At 42.1% G+C, this 18,480-nt stretch overlaps 1 protein-coding gene across 1 annotated transcript in view; it reads left to right on the top strand.

The window, feature by feature from the left end:
- The window catches only part of AMMECR1 (AMMECR nuclear protein 1), a 248,496-nt gene that overhangs the window by 45,491 nt on the left and 184,525 nt on the right, over positions 1 to 18,480 (top strand). The window lies entirely within an intron of this gene.

Here is an 18,480-nt window from a genome sequence, read left to right as displayed (position 1 = left end):
GTAGTAGGGGCTATGAAAGCCTAACGTAACTCAATAAGAGAACTTAGGTTGTGCAAATTTTGAAGTCAATTAATTGAGGTTTAGGCACATTATGGTAGATTAAGCTCTTTTTACATTAAGCTGTTCACATTAAATGTTTTAGGATGGGAATACAATAGTTTAATGTGAATAACTTTTGGTATGTTTTATCAAATGACCCAAAATCTTCAGAATATGTTGGCATAGAGAGAGTCTTGTAGTATAGGAAGTTTGGAGGAGATTGGTTAACATCTGAGTTGTTTTTTTTACGTTAAGCCACATTAAGCTCCCCAAAATACAAGCTTAATGTCACTCATTTGCCTTGTGGGTAGCCAAAATCCATGAAACTTCCAGGATAGGTTTGGGAAGCTGAGATCTTAGGTTGTGCAAAATTTAGGCACATTATGGTACATTAAGCTACAGTAAGCCATTTTCACATAAAATGTTTTAGGATGTCCCGCCAATTTCTTGTAATTATTTACCAAGGTGTATGTAGCATGATTATATGACACTTACTAATATAGCCTTTGTTGAAACTCCGCACCATATTCTATATTTTATAAGGTATGCCCTCTTGTTTACAAAGTCTTTTGTGCTGTCCACACAGAGGTCATGTCCATAATATGGCTGCTGACGGATGGTCATGTAACCAGGCAAATCACCTCCATGTGATGTCTTCTCCATTCAAACACACTGCACCTGCTCTAAAATCCCAACAGAGCAAGTACAAATAACAGGTATAGGGTATTTGAATAGAGGAGACAGCACATGGAGGTTATTTGCCTGGACACATGACCCTCCATCAGCAGCCACTTTGGACAGGACCACTGCATGTGCAGCACAAAAGACTTTGTAACCAAGGGAGCATACCTTAGAAAATATAGATAATGAAGCATAATTTCAACAAAGGGTATATTAGTAAGTGTCATATAATCATCTCACAAACACATTGGTCAACAGTGACCTGAAAGTGAACAATACCTTCAAAATTGATGGAAGTGTCTATCAGTGCCAGACTGTAACTTCCTGTGGGAGCAGGCTGCCAATAGAGTGCAGTACCCCAGACCTGCGGGATATCTGCAATTGTTATGTGTATTGTTATTATGCTATGTTAAGTACACAAGCATGAAGAGATATGGTTGGCAGGAACAGGGTTAACCACCCTGTTCCTCCCCTCTTGGTAGGAGTGGGATGGTCCTGCTTCCTGCCAGGAGGGGGATAGCTAGGACAGTGCGGATTGTATAAGCACATTTGCCCCTACTCCTGAGTTCTTAAAGGGGTTCTCCGGGAATTAAGATAATGAAAATGCTTAAATATTAATTTATTATAAATATATTCTCAAATACCTTTCATTAGTTATATTGGCTCATTTTGTCTAGGGAGCAATTATTAGGAGAAATAAAATGGCTGTCAATATGTGCCAATATTCAAAAAGGGTCCAAAAACAGAGCCTGGAAACTATAGGCCAAGAAGGTTTTCTAGGAGATGCTATCTTGGAGTACCTCAATGAAAATAACCAAATAACACCATTTCAGCATGGCTTCATGAGGGGTGGGTCATGTCAAACTAATTTAATCAGTTTCTATGAGGAGGTAAGTTCTAGACTTGACAGCGGCGAATCAATGGATGTTATATATCTGGACTTCTCCAAAGCATTTGATACTCTACTCCATAAAAGGTTAGTATATAAAATGAGGATGCTTGGACTGGGGGGAAATGTCTGTATATGGGTAAGCAACTGGCTCGGTGATAGAAAACAGAGGGTGGTTATTAACGGTACACACTCAGATTGGGTCACTGTCACTAGTGCAGTACCACAGGGGTCAGTTTTGGGCCCTATTCTCTTCAATATATTAATTAATGATTTTGTAGAAGGCTTGCACAGTAAAATATAAATTTTTGCAGATGACACTAAACTGTGTAAAGTAATTAACACTGAAGAGGACAGTATACTGCTACAGAGGGATCTGGTTAGATTGGAGGCTTGGGCAGAGAAGTGGCAGATGAGGTTTAACACAGTACGGTTATGCACATGGGAAGGAATAATGCAAGTCACCCGTACATACTAAATGGTAAAACACTGGGTAACACTGACATTGAAAAGGACCTAGGAATTTTAGTGAACAGCAAACTAAGCTGTAGAAACTAGTGTCAGGCAGCTGCTGCCAAGGCCAATAAGATAATGGGTTGCATCAAAAGGGGCATAGATGTACACTTTACATAGTCCTACCACTTTACAAATCACTAGTCCGACCACACATGGAGTACTGTGTACAGTTCTGGGCTCCTGTGAACAAGGCAGACATAGCAGAGCTGGAGAGGGTTCAGAGGAAGGCAACTAAAGTAATAACTGGAATAGATAGACTACAGTACCCTAAAAGATTATCAAAATGAGGGTTATTCACTTTAGAAAAAAGACGACTGAGGGGAGATCTATCTACTATGTATAAATATATCAGGGGTCAGTACAGAGATCTCTCCCATCATATATTTATCCCCAGGACTGTGACTGTGATGAGGGGACGTCCTCTGTGTCTGGAGGAAAGAAGGTTTGTACACAAACATAGAAGAGGATTCTTTACGGTAAGAGCAGTGAGACTATGGAACTCTCTGCCTGAGGAGGTGGTGATAGTGAGTACAATAAAAGAATTCAAGAGCGGCCTGGATGTATTTCTGGAGTGTAATAATATTACAGGTTATAGCTAGTAGAGATTTGTCGTTGATCCAGGGAGTTATTCTGATTGCCTGAATGGAGTCGGGAAGGTATTTTATTTCCCTTAAGTGGGGAAAATTGGCTTCTACCTCACAGGGTTTTTTTTTGCCTTCCTCTGGATCAACTTGCAGGATGACAGGTTGAACTGGATGGACAGATGTCTTTTTTCGGCCTTATAAACTATGTTAGTATGTTACTATCATATTAGTACACACAGAACCTGTCCTGACTTCACACAACTGAGCTAAAGAGCTGCTGCATCCTCCTCTCTTCTCTGCTTGTCAGGGATTATGATCCTGAATACAGCTGATAAGATATTCAGCTGAATCTCCATAGGAATAGAGTTCATGAAGAGATATGAAGAACAGAGAGGAGGTGTGGGTAATGAGCAGCAGCACTTGTATGCAGTCTCCATTACTACAGTCTGTCCTGTCTGTCCTCTCTGTAATTCACGTCTCCTCATGGACTCCATTTCTACAGAGATTCAACTGAGGATCTTATCACCTATATTCAGGATCATAATCCTCGACAAGTAGGAGAGGAGTATGGGGCAGCTCTTTAGCTCAGTGTTGTGAAGTAACTTGTCCTCCTGTGTGTCAGACTGCCGGATAGATAAATGAGATTCGTCACTCCACAGAACATGTTTCCACTACTCTAGATTCCAGTGGTGGTGCATCAGACACTTGGCATTTTCCTTGGTGATGTAAAGCAGCTGCTCGGCCATGGAAACCCATGCCATGAAGCTTCTGGTGCACAATTTTTGTGCTGATGTTAATACCCAGGAGTTTTGAACTCTGCAGCTATTCAGCAGAGCTAAAATGACTTTTATTCACTATGAAACTCAGACCTGGGTGACCCTGCTCTGTAACTTCATGTGGTCTGCACTTCGTGGCTGAGTTGTTGTGGTTCCCAAAAACTTCCTCTTTGCAATAATACCACTCACCATGGATGGAGGGATATCTATGAGGGAAGACATTTAACTAACTAAGCAACTACAATGACGGCATCTTATTACAGTACCACTCTGAAATTCAGTGAGCTCTTTAGAATGGCCAATTCTTTCCCAAATGTTTGTAAAGGCAGCCTGCATGACTAGGGGCTGGATTTTATACATCTGTGGCAATGGGACTAAATGAGACTCCTGTCCTGAATTTAATGATTAAGAGGTGTGTCCCAGATCTTTTGTCCATATAGGATAGATAGATAGATAGATAGATAGATAGATAGATAGATAGATAGATAGATGTCATGTTTTCATTTATACATAGGCAGTAAACATTAATTTGCCATGATTTATATTATACTGTATGTATTTGAAAGGCATTTAATACTGCTCTTGTTGTTTTTGCTTTTAGAAATGGCTAACCTGCTCGGCGAGTCTCTGTTACTCATATCTGGAGTGCAGTGATGGGTGCCTGATAGGAGAGGTTATTCAAGTTAATACCTAACTCTGAGATATTCTTAAACCAGATATGACTTATTTACTACATGCACTTTACATAACTGGTAGCCCTGTTGGTGTATTGTACACACAGCCATGTACTTATGGTACTGTTTTTCTTGTCTGCGCTACTTTTGTCTTTTTGTACTTTTCTTATTAAAACCCTATTTTAGACTAATTATATCTCTGTGTCTAGCTCTACAACTACGTATACTGTCAATTCAATTTTTTTTCTAGTCTGTCTATGTCTAGTAAAAATATGTTGTCACTTTTGGCAGTGTAGTATAGTATGGCGAGTTGGATATTAGGAGTACACAGGCAAAGTTTCTCTGTTTTGTAATGATCTTCACTCCATTTGGTTAAAGCTTCAAAACGAGAATGTGTTATCGAGATTTTCTTCCCACTACTATGTTAGATTTAAAGGGATTTTCTGGGAATATTAGATTAGGAAAGTGGGCCAGAAAGGATTAAAACAAAAGTAAGCATTATTTATCTCATCGATCCCATGTTCATGCATGCAGTACTGAGAACTGCTCTGATCTCTGCTGCTCTCAACTTTCTGATCTTGGCTTAACACACAGGAAATGGCTTGGAATGCCCACTCAGCCAATCACTGAGTAAAGTCACTGCGACCAGTGATTGGCTGAGCAGGCACTCCAAGCCATTTCATGTGTCTAGAACCAAGAAATGGACAGCAGCAGAGAAACGGCCAGAACTACAGCGATGGAGTATCAGTAAGGTCATATTTTTTTTTTTTTAACTCTTTTGACCCTTTTTAAAAATGTTCATCTCCTTGGATAACCTCTTTAACAAAAGCACCACTACCATAATATAAAAGATTCATTTTGGGCAGTATTAATCTTGCAATTTCTGCACTCTACATTGACCTGGGATTCTAGGTATTGAAGATCTGAGGAGAAAAGTTAGACACAAAGATTTATATCTCAGTGGTCTACCGGCTCTACGATACAGATATGCTGGAAGAAGGAATAATAATAAGTTTGCACTTGATTTTAAACTATGTTGTCAGGAGGTGGGTGAGAAGTGATAGAAACACTTGGCAGGGATGATAGGAAGCAGGAATGTAATATGGGTACAGTGGCATGTACCACTGTTCCAATTGTTATCATGATTTTGTGGATCTGTAGGGACGTGTCTCAGAGATCAGTATCAGCATATTTAAAAAAGCGTGCAAAAAAACTATGTATACAGAAATACACATAAAATAACAATAGTGCTGTATTACAGGCCTTTAATGACACGTTTTGGTAAGGCCTAATATTAAATAAATGTGAACATGGTCGGATCCAGATGGGTTATGCCCAAGTGGGCCAGACAACAGGTAGGTGCCCAACTAGGGTGCCGTCTTGCTACATAAGGAAGGGGGGGGGGGCAGACTTTTATTTCTATAAAAAATGTTTTAACTTTCTAAATTAAATAATGAGCTTCTATTGCTCATTAGTACAGGAGACCCAGGGATGGCGAGTGTAGCTCTGCTAACGGTAGCTTTACTCACCACTCACTAGTCCTCCTCTCCAAATGCCAGCACTGCACTGTGGAGAGTTTTTTTTTTGTCTCTGGTCTGAGGTCTGCATTTAGGGGGCTGTGAGGTGGGGGTATGAATTTGGGGGTCTGATCTGGGGTCTGAATGAATTTAGGGGCTGATTTGGGGTCTGTATGAATGTGGGGGCTGATCAGGAGTCTGTATAAAGATGGGCGCTGACCTGCGGTCTGTATGAAGTTGTTGATTGAACGGGGGTCTATAGGAATTTGGGGTCTGTATAAATGTTGGGGCTCATCTGGGGTCTTAATGAATTTGGGGTCTGTAAAAATTTAGAAGCGGATTTGGGGTCTGGTCTGAGGCCTGCCTAAATGTGGGATGTGATCTGGAGGCTTATTTGGGGTCTGTTTCAATGTTGTGCTCTGTTCTGTATTAATTTTTGGAGTCTGTATTTACTTTGGTGTTTTTCTGGAGGTTTGTATTCATTTTGGGGTCTCATCTGGGAGTCTGTATGAATTTTGGAGCTGGTATGGGTGTCTCTATTAAGCAGGGGTTGTCTAGTCATGTAAAAAAAAATTTTTTTTTAATGATTACAATGTAATAAAATAATGAAAGTAGTGATACCTTTCTAACCCCTCGCCACTTTCATTCCACTGCTTCCTGTGTCCTCACTGGTCTTTGTACTTCCAAGTCCCACTTGACACAGACATGTAACTGCTGTGGCTAGTGATTGGGAAGTGAATAAATGGCAGATCAGTAAGGTATCACTGTTTTTATTACTTTATATTATTCCATCTACTGCTGTTTACTGAGCAGAAAAGATTTACAGTGCACAGGGGCCATGTTTGTTACCATCTGCGCAGGAGTGAGAACTCAGCTCTAGAAAGCCTAGCGCTGTCAACCTAAGGGGAGGAGTGTGTGTTCAGTGCATGGGAGGCGTGTGTAGTCAGCACCAGGAGTGCTACTGGAGCGGTGCTCAAACTTCAGAAGCTTGCCTCCTGGTGCTCCAATTCCTCATTTGCATAGAAATAAAAGTATGATTTTCCACAACGCCGGTATCTACAGAAACAACAGGTATCATTTTACACGGCATGATCAACCCTACCAGGATATATTCCTGGTTTAATAGTGTTGATCCTGGCAGAGCCTCTTTGGTGTGGAAAAGTGCAATGGGGCAGATTTACTTGAAGAATATCATTAAACAATAAGGCTCTGGCTACACAGCGCAAGTTGTGACTGGGGTCGATATGTGACATGACATGCCTAAATTGGCTGTGAGGATCGTTGGGGTGAAAATAAATTTTAAAAATGGTCTAGTTTATAGATAAACACAATCTGACTGAACTAGTAAAACACAAACATTTGTATAATTTGTTAATAAGTAGGTAGATAAAGTGTAGGCGGCACAGCTCTTGCTCCAAACAAATACCTTCCAAGCGTCCCCGCAGATGTGTATCCAAAATAGTCAATGTGGTGCTCCAGCCTCAAGGCAATAGATGTGATATATGTAGAAAAAATTATCCAGTTCCTCCCAGGTGACGTCTCCTCTAATGTAGATCTTCTCTGTCATCATCTTCTCCATTCTGTCCGGACAACTTCTCTCAGCCTCGTCTCTACAGAGTGTGACACACAGACATCTTAGCTTCCTCATTTTTCTGTATCCCCAAATACTATCCTGAAGAAAAATGAGTGCCCCCCATAGTAATAGTGCTCCTCATAGTCCCACCAATAGTAATTCCCTTCTAGAATGCCCTTATTAGCAATACTGCCCCCTACAGTGCCCCCAACTGTGATAATGCTCCCCAAGAGTGCCCCCATTAGTTGAAGAGCCCTCCAGTATTAATAATGCCCTTACAGAGACCCCAGTAGAAATAAGACCCTCTTATTGTTTCCCCAGTGGTAATAAAGCTATCTACTGACCCCTCAGTAGTAATAAGACCCCCATAGTGCTCTTAGTAGAAATAATGCGGATCTATAAGTTCCTCCTAAAAAAAAAAACTAGTAGTAATAAGAATGCCTATTGTCTCCTGGATTTAAAATGCCCCCACAGTGCCCCCAGTATTTATAATGCCCCCTACTGTTATAATGCTCACCCTGGAGCCCTCCCAGTATTTATAATGGCCCCTGCAGTGCCCCTATAGTTATATTCCTCCGTTTACTGTGCTCAAAAATTATAATTCCTCAGCCCCTCCATCATACAGTCCCATGTAAATAATATTATTTCCCTTCTCCGCCATAGTGTGCATGTCAATACCATCACACCATCTCTCCAGCCCCCTCCAATATATAGTCCCATGTAAATAACATCCCTTCCTATCTACAGCCCCCTCTAAAATACAGTCCCATGTAAATAACATCACACCATCTCTCCTGCCCCCTCAATATACAGTCCCACGTAAATAACATTACCCCCTCCCCAGCTGCTTTCAACATACAGTCTCATGTTAAGAACATAAACCCCTCCCAGCGCCTTCAACATATAGTCCCATGTAAATAACATCACCCCCTCAATATTCAGTCCCATGTAAATAACATCACTTCCTCCCCCAGTCACTTTCAACATACATTTCCATGTAAATAAAATCACCCCCTCCCCAGCCACCTCCAACATGCAGTCCCATGTAAATCACATTAACCCTCAACATTCAGTCCCATGTAAATATCGCTCCCTTCCACAGCTGCCTTCAACATATAGTCCCAAGTAAATAACATCACCCTGCCCCAGCCACCTCCAACATGCATTCCCATGTAAATAAAATCACTCCCTCAACTTTCAGTCCCATGTAAATAACATCATTCCACCCCACTGTCCCATGTAAATAACCTCCCTCCCTTCAGCCCTAACATACAGTCCTAGTTAAATAACTACAACTCCCAGCATTTCTCTGCCTCTCCCTTCACTTACCTCTCCTTATGTAGCAGACCTCACCGCAGCTTCTTCCCAGGACTTCTCTTCACTGCTGAGCCATCCTCTCCTGCACTGGTCACATGATGGTGACATCATCACAGGTCCTTTTCAGCTACTACATTTAGCACTGATCACATGACCTGTGATGTAATCACAGGTCCTTCAGCTCTTGCAGGGCATTAGATTCAATTGTACTGCCATCCTGAGGACAGCAATACAGTTGTATCTAGCAGGCAGGCAGTACATTCGGGGCCTGGGACAAAACAACAGGGGCCCAGGCCCCGAATGTTTTAACCTAGCAACGCCCCTGGTGCTGGCTCTTCTATTTAAGGGAGTCTCCTAGAGGTAAATTGTGCATTCTCCATTCAGCACTATGGGACTTCTTAAAATAGATGAGTGCTCTTGCTCAGCTGTTTTCTAAACTCCCATAGCAGTGAATCGGGAGCATGCCACTCATAAGCAGTGTGCTCTCTTTTACTTTGGGGGCCCTTCTGGAAACAGGAGCACGTCACAGAGGTGGGACCTATACCCATCAATTTCTAAGATGGGAATGCCCCTGCAATATTACTTTACACTCTATAGCAATGGCCAAATGAGAGTGGCAAAGTATATGGCAGTGATACCAGGGTGTGTGTTTTGTACTTCACATTCAAATGAATGGGACAATTATGGAGTACTTAGAACATCTATTAAAAATGTGATGTTCTGAGTGCTACCGTGCAAAGCAATGTAAAAACACCTAAGAGGCTGCAGCTCTTACATGAGCTATGCCACACCTTCAAACAGCTGATACAGAGAGTCAGTCCCATACGTCTAATACTGACGGCTTGTCCTGAGGATAGGTCATCAATTTTACAAAGCTGAGTAACCCCTTTAATTTTTGGGATTAGCTTCCAAAGTACTACGAAGAGGTGAAATCGCATGTGACTCCTCGCATTGAAAACCAAGCATGAGTCCTGTGATTATTGCATATAACATGGATTACAAAGTCTTGAACAGGGTCAGCCCTACGGTATATCATCCATCACTACTGGAGGGGTCACCGCTAGGAAGTCAATAGAAAGTATAGCACAGTGCACCAACCAACCTAGTCAACTGGACCAAGTCATAAATGACAACTGAAACTCTATTTAATAAAAACATTTGAAAAACTGTTTTTTCACAGTAAATATAATGCAGTGAGCCCAGAAGAAGGGGAGTGGATAGGAGCCTTAGTAGTAGCAATAATGGAGGTTGAAGTTACTCAGTCTAGCTCTCTGCTTGGCCATGCAGTGATGAGAAGTGCACACCTTTTCTTCCCTTCAGGGCACTTCCAGACTTTGGGGCTCCTGCCTGGTATTAGATGGGGTGCCCTAGGTGTAGATGAGTTTTGTGCAAGGCAGGGCTCCCTAAGGTGTGAGGCAATGCAGGTGTTGGTCTATGCAATGAGGAGACAGATTTTATTCAACAAGTCCACTGTACTTTACTGAGACAGTTAAATAGATGGCTCACACAGACACTAATCACATTAGATGCAGCCTTTACAGTTGGCATATGCAGTTCCCATGGGTGTGTATGGGAGGCTGGTCTCAGTCTCCCTTTTAAATCAGGCGATACATTCTCTCCTTTCCTGACCTAAGGGTAAAAATGACCTCTCTGACTTTCACTATATGGTATCTCTGCAGTATCCTCAGTGGAATGTAGTCCCTGAACAGAGGGCCTTTCTCTCCTGGTGATATGATGGGGAACCTGAAGCTTATTGCTCCCACCAGTATGCAGAGAAGTCTGTAGCCACAATATAGATGTGCTAATGCAGTAGCTATTTCCTGAAGGACTGGCACATACGCTGTCACTTTGGCTGCTAATAATCCACAGGGTTGAAGTATTCCCTGGTAAGCTCTGCTTCTCGCTGTACTCTTTCTGCTTAAAAGGGTTGACCACTTTCCAGCAAGTGTGTAGGTAAGATGACTATATGGCACTTGCTAACATAACCTATGTTAATATTCTGTGCCGTTTGCTATATTTTATAAGCCAGGCTCCCTTGTTATGCACATTTTTTTGTGCTGTCTGCTTAGAGGTCCTGTCCATAAGATGGCTGCTAATGGAGAATCATGTGACCAGACACATCACTCAGGCTTCTCTATTCAAACACATTGCGTGAAGGTGATTTACCTAGTCACATGGCCCTTCATCAGCAGCCATGTTATGGACAAGACCTCTGTATGGTCAGCATAAAAGACTTGGTAAACAAATCATATTTTATGAAATATAGAAAATGCCACAGAATTTCAACAAGCGGCAAGCCTATAATAAAAGGTGTCATATAATCATGTTAGAAACACATTGGTCAACAGTGACCAGAAAGTGGCCAACCCCTTTAATCACCCACAGCTTATTCTAGACTGACTCACTTACTTTTAGAGAAGAAGGGGTGGTGCCAGCCCTGCCTAGCAACAGTAGCTAGGAACCTCCCACTCTCTCCATATAAAGCCTATGGGATTTATAATGTACAAAATACAGTACATTAACACTTGCAGTGGGACACATCCAGACTTTAATTTAGGTTCCTTTTGGAGTCAACTAATGCACAGAATACTACTACCCATACAACATTTAGATGGAGAGACATATTTGCCTATTTTTATCCCTGCATTTTAAATTCTTTTTTTTTAAAGATGCCCTAGACCAGTGATGGTGAACCTTTTAGAGACCGAGTGCCAAACTTCAACACAAAAACCCACTTATTTATCGCAAAGTGCCAACACGGAAATTTACCCTGAATACTACAGTCCAATATGGTACATCTTCTATCATAGAAATGGCTGCAGCTCTCACCTCTGACTTTAATCCACGGAGCACGGAAAAAAGGCCCGAAACATGTTACTGTACACCTTTTTCCTGTGATTTTGGTGGATTTTATACGATGAGCCAATAAAGAACTACTTTTTACTCCACAAGAAGCTGGATTTTCTCTTTCTATTAGTACATCTTCTATGTACTTTATCATTTGGCTATAATAACCTGCCTACATTAAGTGCGCTGCTTGTGCTGTACATAGTGCGCCCTGCGCTGATGAATGGCGGGTAAAGTCTAAGGCATATTGGTATGCCTTAGACTTTTTCCAGGGTGTGGGTGCTCACAGACAGGGCTCTGAGTGCCGCCTCTGGCATCAGTGCCATAGGTTCGCCACCACTGCCCTAGACCATGGATGCTCAATCTGTGGCCCTCCAGTTGTTGAAAAACTTCAACTCCCAGCATGCTCTAATAGCTGTATGCTGTCCAGGCATTCTGGGAGTTGTAGTTTTGCAACAGCTGGAGGGCCGCAGGTTGAGCATCCCTGCCCTAGAGGTTGCTGTGTGAAGGGTGACGAGCATTTATATAACAGATCCCACAGTCTATAAATGTCATGGAGAGAGAGAAATTAATTAAAATAGAAAAAAAAAAGAGAAAAGTCTGCTCTGTTTCCTGTACGCATCATCTACGGCCATCTATCATCATGATTTCCTTATTTCCAAGCAGTCTTAAAGGGATTGTGCAGTGGCATAATACTGATGACCTATCCTCAGGATAGATGATATATACGGATGAGCGAACTTGTGTTTCAAGTTCGGCATACAAGGTTTGGGTTATCTAAGAATTCCGTTATGGAATCCGCTACCGCAGACCATAACTTATGGTCCGTTGTAGCGGATTCCATAACGGAATTCTTAGATAACCCAAACCTTGTACGCCGAACTTGAAACACAAGGTCGCTCAACACTAGTCATATATATCAGGTTGGTGGGGGTTTGACTCCCAGCTCCCCGGTGATCAGCTGTTTGAAGGGGTTGCGATGCTTGTACGAGCGTTGTATGCTCTTCAGTGTTTAATTGCACTCTGTTTCCTTTGCAATGGCAGTGCAGTGTAATTACAACTGCTTGTCCCATTCTAGTGAATGGAATGAGCAGTTGTAATTACACTGCATCGCCGCTACAGCGGAGACGACCTGCAGGGAAATATTGAAGAGGGTGTAGAGCTTGCAGAAGCACTGCAACTCCTACAAACAGCTGATTGCCGGGGGTGCCGAGAGTTCAGAACCCCACCAATCTGATATTGATGACCCATGCTACTGCACAACCATTTTAACAATAATTGGCCAATATGAATGAAGAAGATGAATAAACAATAAAACTGAGGCTACACCACGCAGATTGTGAATGGGGTCGCTATGCGACATGTGACCTGTCGCGATTTTGACGTGACATTCACAAAGATTCCAACACTGTTGGATTTTTAAATGCGGGTCGCTAGTCGTGCATGACGTAGCCATTATAGACCACAATGAAAGTCATGTAAATTGGCCCCCTTTTTTTTTACAGCCAAATCACATAAAAATAGCTGTTGGCAGCATGACCTGTAAATGTAAATGTCGCTTGGAAAAACATTTATGTTTACAAGCTAGTATAACCCTGGGCATGACTCTCACAAGCACTGTCACCCTGCAACAATAATTCTCTTGATGTTGCCAAGAGGAGATCATTCTCTATTGGCTGTGAGGATCGTTGGGGTAAAAATGTTATAAAATGTGGTCTAGTTTATAGACAAAAATAATCTAACTAAACTAGTAAGACAAAATTCGTACCATTTGTAGATAATTAACTGCGGATTAGCCCCTTCAGCCACCATGACGTACCTGAAAGTACATATGTAAGCTGCTGCACTGAGCCCACTCCATACATGGTGCTTGGCGGCTGTATAATACACATATAAAGCAGGCACCCAGCCGCAAGGACCGGGATCGGCGTTGACGATGAACCTGGTCTTTTAACCCCTCAAATGCTGCAGTCAATAGAAATTGCTACATCTGTGTAGTTAGGCAGACTGAGTCACTCCCTCTGCCTTCCAATCGATGCACCCACAGCAGGGCTCCGATCGGTTACCATGACTGCCTGGGACCTTCTGAAGGTTTCCACACCTGAAATGGTAATCTGTGCGCAAAGCTGTGTACGAGGCACAGCTCAGCAGGCAGAGTGGCAGAATCTCATTCACCATAATAGTTCTCTATTATGGTGTATGGGATCAAAAGATGGGATCCATGGGCTAAAAGTTATTATTTAAAAAATAAGCCCTCATATGGCCAAATGAATAGAAAAAAAAAATATATATATGGCTATTGGAATGTGGGGAGGAAAAAACTAAAATGGCCTCGGTACTTAAGGGGTTGATGTACACCCAGTACCCATGTACACTTAAGGGGTTGATGTTTCATGCCTCATGTGTCTTTATAACATGTCTTCTTAAATTTTCTTAAAATTGTTTGCATCAAGGCATGGTTCTTGAAAAAGAACAGATTTGTCAGTAACCAGGCTTTATGTGCCTTTATAATAGTAAAAGGACCAGTGAAACCCACAATTCCAATCTCATCTTCTTAAAGAGGACCTGTCCCCACTGCTGACATGTCTGTTTTATGAAAAACAAATGTATTCCTCATGCAGTTCAGGAAGAAAAAGGATGTGGACCCCTGTGTTATTGACTTCTGCAAGAGCTAATAAGCAAAAGGTATTTCAATTAAAGACGACATGTCACCTCTCCTAATGTCTGTTTTAGTAACTACTTGCATTCCTCATGCACTAATAATTCTGGAGCATCATTTTATATACAGCCAGGTCCATAAATATTGGGACATCGACACAATTGTAACATTTTTGGCTCTATACATCACCACAATGGATTTGAAATGAAACGAACAAGATGTGCTTTAACTGCAGACAGTCAGCTTTAATTTGAGAATATTTACATCCAAATCAGTGAAAGGTGTAGGAATTACAACAGTTTGCATATGTGCCTTCCACTTGTTAAGGAACCAAAAGTAATGGGACAATTGGCTTCTCAGCTGTTCCATGGCCAGGTGTGTGTTATTCCCTCATTATCCCAATTACAATGAGCAGATAAAAGGTCCAGAGTTCATTTCAAGTGTGCTATTTGCATTTGGAATCTGTTGCTGTCAACTCTCAAGATGAGATCCAAAGAGATGTCACTATCAGTGAAGCAAGCCATCATTAGGCTGAAAAAACAAAAAAAAAACATCAGAGAGATAGCAAAAACAGTAGGCGTGGCCAAAACAACTGTTTGGAACATTCTTAAAAAGAAGGAATGCACCGGTGAGCTCAGCATCACCAAAAGACCCAAGAGACCACGGAAAACAACTGTGGTGGATGACCGAAGAATTCTTTTCCTGGTAAAGAAAACACCCTTCACAACAGTTGGCCAGATCAAGAACACTCTCCAGAAGGTAGAAGTATGTGTGTCAAAGTCAACAATCAAGAGAAGACTTCACCAGAGTGAATACAGAGGGTTCACCACAAGATGTAAACCATTGGTGAGCCTCAAAAACAGGAAGGCCAGATTAGAGTTTGCCAAACGACATCTAAAAAAGCCTTCACAATTCTGGCACAACATCCTATGGACAGATGAGACCAAGAGCAACTTGTACCAGAGTGATGGGAAGAGAAGAGTATAGAGAAGGAAAGGAACTGCTCATAATGGACAATGACCCAAAGCATACTGCAAAAGCAGAAATATGAAGGAATGACTGGGCACACCTAAGATATTGGAAGCTAATATTTATTGTAGTAAAAATAATACAAATCCGATGTACGTATATATATATTATAATCTAAAACTTAGAGGTGCTGCCTAAATGTTGGGCAGCATTCAGCATGTATTGATCCACGTACTGATGGTTGAGATGCAGCTGTGTCGGTCACTCACGTGAGATATTGTGGCCCAACAGAGTCACTCCAAACACATCACACGCGGACACCTAGAATATGTAAGATGTGGCGACAAGCAATGAAATAGTGATATAAAAGCAATAAATATACAGTATTGGTAGCGCTATTCTAATTAATGTAACATGTAAAATCGGGTGACAGTAAGATCAAATAGAAACATATGAATAAATAGATAAATATGTCAATGCATGAATCCGCTTGCCCTAAAAGTGTCCAGATATAGCAAATAAGCTCCCACAGTTGATAGATTCTAGTTTGGAGTAACGGAATGATAGTCAAGTATAATGTTTTGTCCCGTCACTGACTTAGCGGCGTCCCGCTTACAGTCAGGAGTGGATCCAAAAAGGAAGCAGTAGTTGATACAGGAACACTCTTACGGTAAGAACCAGGAACACCCGTGTCGGCAATCGCCGCAAACCGCAGGTCAATTCAGAGCTGCGGTTTGCGGCTTTACCTGCGGTTGTGGCGGGTGTCGGCGGTGCCATCGGGTCCCCATGCGGCTGTGGGGGGGACCCGATGGCATGGAAGGCAGGGCGATGTCTAAAGAAGGCATCGCGCTGCCTTCCGGTGACGAGCCTGTGAGATCCAGCCCCCTGGATCTCACAGGCAGGAAGCTGTATGAGTAATACACACAGTATTACTCATACAGCCAATGCATTCCAATACAGAAGTATTGGAATGCATTGTAAAGGAATATACCCCCCAAAGTTCAAGTCCCAAAGTGGGGCAAAAAATAAAGTGAAAAAAAAAAAGTCGGAAAAAAGTTTCCCCCCCCCCAAAAAATGTAAGTTTCAAGAAAAAATAAACAAAAACGTCATTTTCCCCAAATAAAGTTAAAAAAAAAATGGTAAAAAATAGGGGGGGGGGGGGGGGGAGTATACATATTAGGTATCGCCGCGTCCGTATCGACCGGCTCTATAAAAATGTCACATGAACTAACCCCTCAGATGAACACCGTAAAAAATTTAAAATAAAACTGTGCTAAATAAACCATTTTTTGTCACCTTACATTACAAAAACCCCTCCAGCGCTATTTTACTATGGATTCTGTATTCAGAATGCTATTATTTTCCCTTATAACCATGTTATAAGGGAAAATAATAATGATCGGGTCTCCATCCCGATCGTCTCCTAGCAACCGTGCGTGAAAATCGCACCGCATCCGCACTTGCTTGAGGATGCTTTCTATTTTCACGCAACCCCATTCACTTCTATGGGGCCTGCGTTGTGTGAAAAATATATAAGAATATAGAGCATGCTGCGATTTTCACGCAACGCACAAGTGATGCATGAAAATCACCGCTGATGTGAACAGCCCCATAGAAATGAATGGGTCGGTATTCAGTGCGGGTGCAATGCGTTCAACTCACGCATCGCATCCGCGCGGAATACTCGCTCATGTGAAAGAGGCCTAACAGTCCCAAACCAGAAGCAGATCGGCCGGCACCGCTCCTGTCAGTTCAATAATGGCTCGAATCCTACTTATCACAATCAACTACCTTATATGTCACCCCCAACTCCTCATAGATTGTAAGCTCTTGCGAGCAGGGCCCCGACTCCTAGTGTTTCAGTTTTATATAAGCCAGTTACTTTTGTTTTGTACATGAACCCTATGAATTTGTAAAGTGCTGCGGAATATGGTGGCGCTATATAAATAAATATTACTATTATTATTTGCAGATTTATTAATAAACTTCTAGTAGCAATAACTGAGAATCGTTATCTCATGAGAAATGCAAGTAGCGACATGTCGGGAAAGGCAGCAGGTCCTCTTTAGTTGAAAGATCTTTTGGTAATTAGCTCTTGGAGAAGTCATTAACACACAGAGGTTCACTTACTTTTTCTCCCTGTGCTTTGGATGTTAACTCTATCTGCTCAGATATGAACTGAACACCTGGTTGTGACCACATTTAAGTAAGGATCCATACGGAAACATGTAATTCAAACCGTTGACTTACTTTTTCTTGCAACTGTAATATAGATGTATTAAAATGCTCCCAAGTCCTTTTAAGTTATTATATGCTCGTGCTATAAGTATTATATACAGTTATTGACAAAAAATAATGCACCACGAAGGAGTTGTTGGAACGGAAAGAAACTTTCTATGTGTGAATGTAATGATGATATATGTAAGTGATTACAATAGAAAGGAGAAGTTTATTGGGGAAAACTATACAACTGAAAGGTGGCTCTAGGACCCTGTTTGGCACTTCTAGCCTAAATACAAAATGAGATATAGTTTGGTATGGAGGCATACAGGTTCCATATGGTATCCTGCTTCACATTTGCCCACAGATGTTACAGCTGGGCCGGTAGATCCTGCATATTCGTGGGCTGCTGAAGCTGGAGTCCCAGTTGGTACCATAAATGCTCGATTGGTGATAAATCCGGCAACCATGTAGGCCAAGGAGCTGTTCCAATCTGAGACATTCCTGGGAAACCCTTGCTGTGTGTGGGCGAGCACCAGTTGAAAGTCCTGCCATGAGAGGCAACACATGTGGCCACAGGATGTCCTGCACTTACTGTATATCGCTAAGCTGTTAGTGTTCCTCAAATCACTACTAGGGGTGACTGACTGTCCTATACGATGGCTCCTCAGATCATCACACCAGCAGTCGGGGCAGTGTGTCACTCCACAGCAAAGGTAGGATTGAAGTGCTCATCACCAGGCCTCCATACTTAACCGATACCATTGTGGGATCTCAAATTGAACCTGGATTTATCGCTGAAGAAGATATGGTTCCAGTCAGGAGCAGTCCAGGTTTCTCGCTCACTATACCACTGCTAACAAAGGCAACAGTGGCTGGCTATCAATGGTAGGACAATGGATGCTGTGACACCATGTTTCCCTCTGCTAAGCTCCTGGAAATGGTCCAGAAAAGACAGGGGTGTGTAATGAAGGTGCCACCTGTGTCTGGATAGAGGTGCTGCTCGTGCTTGTTGGTGGATCAAATGATCCTCTCTACTGGTAGTCAGTTACTACTTCTCTCAGCACCTTCTAACAGCTAGGTCAGAGCAGCCTAGATGGTGTGCAATTCGTTGAAGTGACCACCCTGCCTCTCGCAGTCCAACGAATCACCCACTCTCTAAGTCTGTCATCTGGACAAAATCTCTTTAAGTACGTCATAGAGGCATGTCTAGCAGTTA

The sequence above is a fragment of the Bufo bufo genome, chromosome 8, assembly GCF_905171765.1.
Source record: "Bufo bufo chromosome 8, aBufBuf1.1, whole genome shotgun sequence".
Lineage (NCBI taxonomy): Eukaryota > Metazoa > Chordata > Amphibia > Anura > Bufonidae > Bufo > Bufo bufo.
The sequence above is the reverse complement of the archived record's forward strand: the minus strand, read 5'-3'. Positions and strand labels throughout refer to the sequence as shown.